The sequence below is a fragment of the Cydia splendana genome, chromosome 20, assembly GCF_910591565.1.
Source record: "Cydia splendana chromosome 20, ilCydSple1.2, whole genome shotgun sequence".
Taxonomy (NCBI): Eukaryota; Metazoa; Arthropoda; class Insecta; order Lepidoptera; family Tortricidae; genus Cydia; species Cydia splendana.
Window position 1 is genome coordinate 16,535,905 of NC_085979.1, and position 7,500 is coordinate 16,543,404.

Sequence of the window (7,500 nt, forward strand, 5' to 3'; positions counted from 1 at the left end):
GTGTGGTGAGACAGGCCATAGGTCGGCGGAGTGCAAGTCGGAGACCAAGTGTTGTGCGACGTGCAAGCGTTTCAAGCGAGCGGAGGCGACCACACACGCGACCGCGTCGCCTTCCTGCCCGGCCCGGCTTCATGCCGAGCAGCAGGAGGCGGCCAAAATGCTGTATCGATAGCAGATACAGGCGTGTCTAGCATTTCTTTTGGACAGCTCAATTTGCAGGGTTCGGAGGCTGCCACCACAGAACTACCCGTGGTTGCGAGTTCGCACCGACTCGACTTAGTACTGGTCCAGGAGCAGTACAACAGTCGGCCCGGGATTCTGCAGTGTGGCGCAAACCCCAAGGCTGGCGTCTTCATTCTCAATCGCGCAATGGCAGTCACGCTTCTTCATCACTTAAGCAACGAGTACTGCGCGGTGGTCCATGTCGCACACGGAGGATCCAGTCTGCATGTAGTGTCAGCATACTTCCAGTACAGTCATGACATCGGTCGTCACATAGCTCACCTGGAGACAGTTCTTCAACGGCTTTCGGGCAAACCTATTCTCATAGGAGTTGACAGTAACGCTCACTCGCCTATGTGGCACTGCGATAGGAGACAGTACACTGGAAGGGGACCGGATACGGAGTACAGGAGGAACCAGATGGAGGGACTCATCCTCGGCAAGGGACTACTTCTGCACAACGCTTCGGGGCAGCCGCCGACATTCAGCGGACCCAATGGTATGTCGAACGTAGACTTGACCATCACTACCCGTGGAGTTAACGTGTGCGACTGGACGGTACATGAGGGCGCCAGCCTGAGCGATCACCAGCTTATCACTTTCAAAACGGTCTTCGGTAGGTTAGATCCAACAGCCAGTGAGTCGTCATCGACACGTCTGTCGCCGCCATTCCGGACGCGTGGAGTCAATTGGGCCAACTTTTGTTCGAAGCTACACACTCGTATGGACAGGATTCACCCCGGCCTTCCCGCCAACAGGTACAGCGAACGATATTCGGAGATCTTGCTGCGCACTGCCCGAGAGACCTTGGGCTTCAGCGGCAAAAGGAACGATGGTAGGTACGAATGGTGGACCCCCGAGTTGGAAGAGTATCGTCCGAAACTCAACCGGGCTCGGCGCGCGTGGCAGCGGTCACGCCGCTTAGGAGGTATAGCAGAGGAGCAGCTACATGACGATCTTCGTGCCCTTCGGGGAAGATACAAGAAAGCCATGAAGCAGGCAGAGCTAGACTTCTTTCGCCGGATAGCCGAGTCAGGTAACGACGATCCATGGGGACTGGCCTATCGAGAGGCTTGCGGGCGCTTGCGCCCCCCGCCGAACATCACCAACGGCATCAAGCTCGTAGAGGGGTACACCGAATCCACCGGGGACACCATGTCGGGCCTCCTTCAGACGCTGTATCCAGACGACAAGCCGGACGGTGATACCATTTACCACCAGTCTGTTCGTGTAGCGGCCGCCTTCGCGCCATCTGGTCGCGATATGGAGGCCCCCGGAAAGGAGACGGTCGAGCGCATCGTGCGCTCCCTGCCTAACACGGCTCCAGGTACAGATGGTATCACGGCAGTCATTGTCAAGTGGGCGTGGAAGGCCACGTCGGATGAGATGTGGCTCATGTTCAGTAAGTGCATCACCGAAGGAGTCTTCCCGGAGATCTGGAAATCTGGTCGCCTTGTCGTCCTGCCAAAGGGTAACGGTAAGCCTCTTAGTGACCCGAAAGCGTATAGACCAATCACCCTCCTTCCTATTCTAGGTAAGGTTTTGGAACGCGTTATAGTTTCCTGTGCTCCCTGCCTGTACCGCAATATCTCGGACGCTCAATTTGGTTTCACTCGCGGCCGGTCGACAGTGTCAGCGCTGCGCCGGGTTAACGACATCGCTTCCGCCAGTTCAGCTCCGTATGTACAACTGATCCTTTTGGACATCTCAGGTGCTTTTGACAACGCGTGGTGGCCAATGATTTTGTTGAAGGTAAAGCAAGGTGGAGCCCCACCGAACCTTTACCGCATCTTGGTCAGCTACTTCACGAACCGTAGAGTCAGTCTTTATGTGGGCGATCAGACATGCTCGAAGACTAGCACCATGGGATGTCCACAGGGGTCGGTATTGGGCCCTACGCTATGGAATATCCTCCTGAACGATCTCCTGCTGTTGCCGCGACCCGGAGGAGTGCATTTGATCGCGTATGCTGACGACGTGACGATATTGATAGAGGCGTCTTCTCGCGCGGACATCGAACGCAAGGCCAACGTCATGCTGAAGGAAGTATCCGGGTGGGGGTCACGGAATCGCTTGCGATTCTCGCCCGCGAAGTCCTTGACCATGACGTACAAAGGTAAGTTTAAGCGAGCGCCAGTCATTCGACTGGAAGGCGACTCAATCAAAGGAGCCTCGGAGGTTACGTTGCTCGGTGTCACTCTGGACGAGGCTAGGTCCTACCTGCCGCATGCGAGACTCATAGGGGAAAAGGCCTCCAATTGCTTCGGCAAAATGTCGCGGATTTCCGCCACCAGATGGGGTGTCAAGTACCGATCTCTTCGCGTCCTGTACGCGGGGACATACGTGGCGACGGTCACGTACGCTGCTGCAGTATGGTGCCGATGCTCGTCTAACTTCGTGGTCAAACGAGCGCTGATTAAGACGCAAAGACCGGCACTAATTTTACTTACGAAGGCTTACAGGTCGTGTAGCTCCGCGGCGTTACCTGTGCTGGCGGGGGTTCTACCTGCCGACCTGGAAGTCTGTCGTGCAGGAAGGATCGCTCAGGAGGGAGACCAGCTGGACCCCAGGGAGCACCGGAAACTCAAGTCGACGGTTAGGACGGAGATCGTGGCTCAGTGGCAGGACAGGTGGCAGACCAGCGAAGACGGACGCGAGCTGTACAGCTTCTTCCCAGACGTGGGCGTGAGGCTAAGTTCCGACTGGATAGAACCGGACTACGTGGTTTCCCAGATCCTCACCGGGCACGGCTGCTTCAGGCTGCGCCTACACCAGCTAGGCCAGTGCGAGTCTGCAGAGTGCCCATGCGGTGAGCACAACGAGAGCCGGGATCACGCCCTCTGGGAATGTGTGCTGTACGCGGACGAACGGTCGGAGATGCTGACATCGCTGAAGAGGACAACGGTTGGCCCAGTGTTCCACGAGGAGTTGGTTTCGTGCGAAGAGAACTTCGAAGCGCTGCGCAAGTTTGCGCACTCCTGGCACACCAAGCGAAGACACTTTGAAGAGTGAGGACAGCTGCTCAACGGTGGAGACGACGTCGAGCGCCGTGATTGTCGTCAAGCCCAAATTTGGGGCAGAAGAGATGCTAAGATAGTGGCCTGCCCAATTGCGGGAGAAAGGCCAGGGACATTATCAGATTTGTAGGGAGTCCAGAAGCAACGTGTAGCGGGGCACGGAAAGCCGGACCGTTACACGGCTCCCACGATTCGGTCTGTACGGCGAGAGCCAGGAAAGACCATGAGGAGGTGGTGGGAAATGTCCCTATCTACTCGGCGTCGCACTCTCGCGGCGTACGGACGTGTGCGGAGGTGCGCTCCGTGTAGATAATTCATTTGATTGGGTTATTTCGTTGTTTCTGTTCAAATTTTTTGTGATTTGCAATTTGTGTATCCTTGTGGTTAGAATTAGTGTTAATTTGGTGCCACTCAAAAAGGATTTCAAGGATATTTGGAGGACTCAGTGCTCGGTAAGTGCGGGGACGTTTAATCGTCAAACCCGCACTGCTTTGGAGGTCAGTTCTTTAATTCCTATTATAATCTCACCGTTCTAGCGTTCCTAACCCTCAGACTAAAATTTTATTAACGAAAACTGATTTTAATAAACACGTGGTTTTGAGGTTAGGACCGCGTGCGCGCTGAGGTTGAGTCGCGGCGTGGTCGTGTGACGTGCGACTGACGTCTGTCACTGTCGGGCGACAGCTGTCAGCTGTCACTGTCAGCTGTCACTGTCACTGTCAGGCGGCGTTCCGTTTCACGCTCGGGTTTGTAACCTGTCACTGTCATTAGACTTTGGCAGATTTTTATTTTTTCACGTCGCATATACGAGAACCGGTGCGTACGGAAAACTTGCACTCCGAGGAGATGGCAGATGGTAAGGATGATGATGGGTGGCGGCAGCAGCAGCGGCTGCTGGAGGAAGAGAAGGAGAAGAGAGAGCAGGAGCTGGACGCGCTGGACCAGCTGATGGAGGAGGCCGCGGCGCTGAATCCCATGCGTCCGCGACACTCTCTGGCCCGCAGTCCACCGCAGTCCAGGTCCCCAGTGACCCCGACGCAGCAGCAGGGCAGCTCGAAGCGGCCGCTATCGAGCCCCGAGGAGGTGAGCGAAGCGATCAGGAAGCGCATAGGCAACGATGACGCGGGACGCAGGAGGACGGGCGCCGGTGGGCCGTCAACGGTTCCCCCCGTTGGTGGCATTCTGTCGTCCGCCCCCCAGCCCCGCCCGAGCAGGACTACCTCCCCAGTACCGCCCGCCACTCCTGTGGCCGTGCCCGCTGCCGACCCCGTCGTCATCACCACACCACACGTAGCCGCCATTGAGCAGGAGGACGCTGCGCCCAGTGGACGGGAACCGCTCCGCAGGTTAGACACGCAAGAGCTCATAGAGCTTACCCACCAGGCGGTTAGGGGCGTTGGTGCCATTGCCAATGCGACTAACAAGTTAAATATTGCCGACAAGACCGGCATCGCAGCGCATGGCCAGGACGTGTTGTCCTACGTCGGCCAACTGTGCGCCAGGATGGCCGACGTAGAGCATCAGTTGTCGGCAGTGCGTCTGCGATGTGCGCAACAAGAGGTGGAGATAGTAAGATTAAAGGGTTCGTCCTCGGCGACCGCTCCTCAGTTTACGGCCACCGCAGTAGCTCCGGCTGTACCAGGATACGCGAACGCTCTGAAAATGCCGAAGGGACAGCCGCCCCGTCCAGTCCAGCCCCAGGGCCCTTCCGTCATCTTCTACCCGGAGGCCGGCTCAGAAGCAAAGACCAGCGACGATACGAAGAAGATCCTCCAGACCGCAGTGAATCCAGCAGAGGTGGGGATTAAGGTTACGCAGGTGCGACGAGTTGGCAACTCGGGTGTGGTTGTCAGGACCGCATCCGAGGAGTCAGCTCGGAAGCTCAGGGACGCCGCACCGCCCGGACTGCGTGTTGCTGTGCCAAAGCCCAGGACGCCGAGGGTTGCGCTCCGATACATTCGTGCCGCACTGTCGGGGGAGCAAATCATCGAGGAGCTGCATCGCATCAATCTGGCCGATGACGCCGACTGGCCCTTGTCCCGCTTTAGGGAGGAGTGCAAGTTCGGCGTCTCCAAGCCACTCGGGCCGAAGTTCTTAGTCATCCTTGACTGCTCCCCGGCTGTGCGGGACAAACTGGTGAGTTTAGGGACGGTCTACATCGGCTGGGACGAGGCGGAGGTGTGCGATCACATCCGTTCGACCTGCTGTACTAAGTGCCAGCAATACGGGCACCCGGAGAAGTACTGCAGGTCCAAAGATGTGGTCTGCGGCAAGTGTGGTGAGACAGGCCATAGGTCGGCGGAGTGCAAGTCGGAGACCAAGTGTTGTGCGACGTGCAAACGTTTCAAGCGAGCGGAGGCGACCACACACGCGACCGCGTCGCCTTCCTGCCCGGCCCGGCTTCATGCCGAGCAGCAGGAGGCGGCCAAAATGCTGTATCGATAGCAGATACAGGCGTGTCTAGCATTTCTTTTGGACAGCTCAATTTGCAGGGTTCGGAGGCTGCCACCACAGAACTACCCGTGGTTGCGAGTTCGCACCGACTCGACTTAGTACTGGTCCAGGAGCAGTACAACAGTCGGCCCGGGATTCTGCAGTGTGGCGCAAACCCCAAGGCTGGCGTCTTCATTCTCAATCGCGCAATGGCAGTCACGCTTCTTCATCACTTAAGCAACGAGTACTGCGCGGTGGTCCATGTCGCACACGGAGGATCCAGTCTGCATGTAGTGTCAGCATACTTCCAGTACAGTCATGACATCGGTCGTCACATAGCTCACCTGGAGACAGTTCTTCAACGGCTTTCGGGCAAACCTATTCTCATAGGAGTTGACAGTAACGCTCACTCGCCTATGTGGCACTGCGATAGGAGACAGTACACTGGAAGGGGACCGGATACGGAGTACAGGAGGAACCAGATGGAGGGACTCATCCTCGGCAAGGGACTACTTCTGCACAACGCTTCGGGACAGCCGCCGACATTCAGCGGACCCAATGGTATGTCGAACGTAGACTTGACCATCACTACCCGTGGAGTTAACGTGTGCGACTGGACGGTACATGAGGGCGCCAGCCTGAGCGATCACCAGCTTATCACTTTCAAAACGGTCTTCGGTAGGTTAGATCCAACAGCCAGTGAGTCGTCATCGATACGTCTGTCGCCGCCATTCCGGACGCGTGGAGTCAATTGGGCCAACTTTTGTTCGAAGCTACACACTCGTATGGACAGGATTCACCCCGGCCTTCCCGCCAACAGGTACAGCGAACGATATTCGGAGATCTTGCTGCGCACTGCCCGAGAGACCTTGGGCTTCAGCGGCAAAAAGAACGATGGTAGGTACGAATGGTGGACCCCCGAGTTGGAAGAGTATCGTCCGAAACTCAACCGGGCTCGGCGCGCGTGGCAGCGGTCACGCCGCTTAGGAGGTATAGCAGAGGAGCAGCTACATGACGATCTTCGTGCCCTTCGGGGAAGATACAAGAAAGCCATGAAGCAGGCAGAGCTAGACTTCTTTCGCCGGATAGCCGAGTCAGGTAACGACGATCCATGGGGACTGGCCTATCGAGAGGCTTGCGGGCGCTTGCGCCCCCCGCCGAACATCACCAACGGCATCAAGCTCGTAGAGGGGTACACCGAATCCACCGGGGACACCATGTCGGGCCTCCTTCAGACGCTGTATCCAGACGACAAGCCGGACGGTGATACCATTTACCACCAGTCTGTTCGTGTAGCGGCCGCCTTCGCGCCATCTGGTCGCGATATGGAGGCCCCCGGAAAGGAGACGGTCGAGCGCATCGTGCGCTCCCTGCCTAACACGGCTCCAGGTACAGATGGTATCACGGCAGTCATTGTCAAGTGGGCGTGGAAGGCCACGTCGGATGAGATGTGGCTCATGTTCAGTAAGTGCATCACCGAAGGAGTCTTCCCGGAGATCTGGAAATCTGGTCGCCTTGTCGTCCTGCCAAAGGGTAACGGTAAGCCTCTTAGTGACCCGAAAGCGTATAGACCAATCACCCTCCTTCCTATTCTAGGTAAGGTTTTGGAACGCGTTATAGTTTCCTGTGCTCCCTGCCTGTACCGCAATATCTCGGACGCTCAATTTGGTTTCACTCGCGGCCGGTCGACAGTGTCAGCGCTGCGCCGGGTTAACGACATCGCTTCCGCCAGTTCAGCTCCGTATGTACAACTGATCCTTTTGGACATCTCAGGTGCTTTTGACAACGCGTGGTGGCCAATGATTTTGTTGAAGGTAAAGCAAGGTGG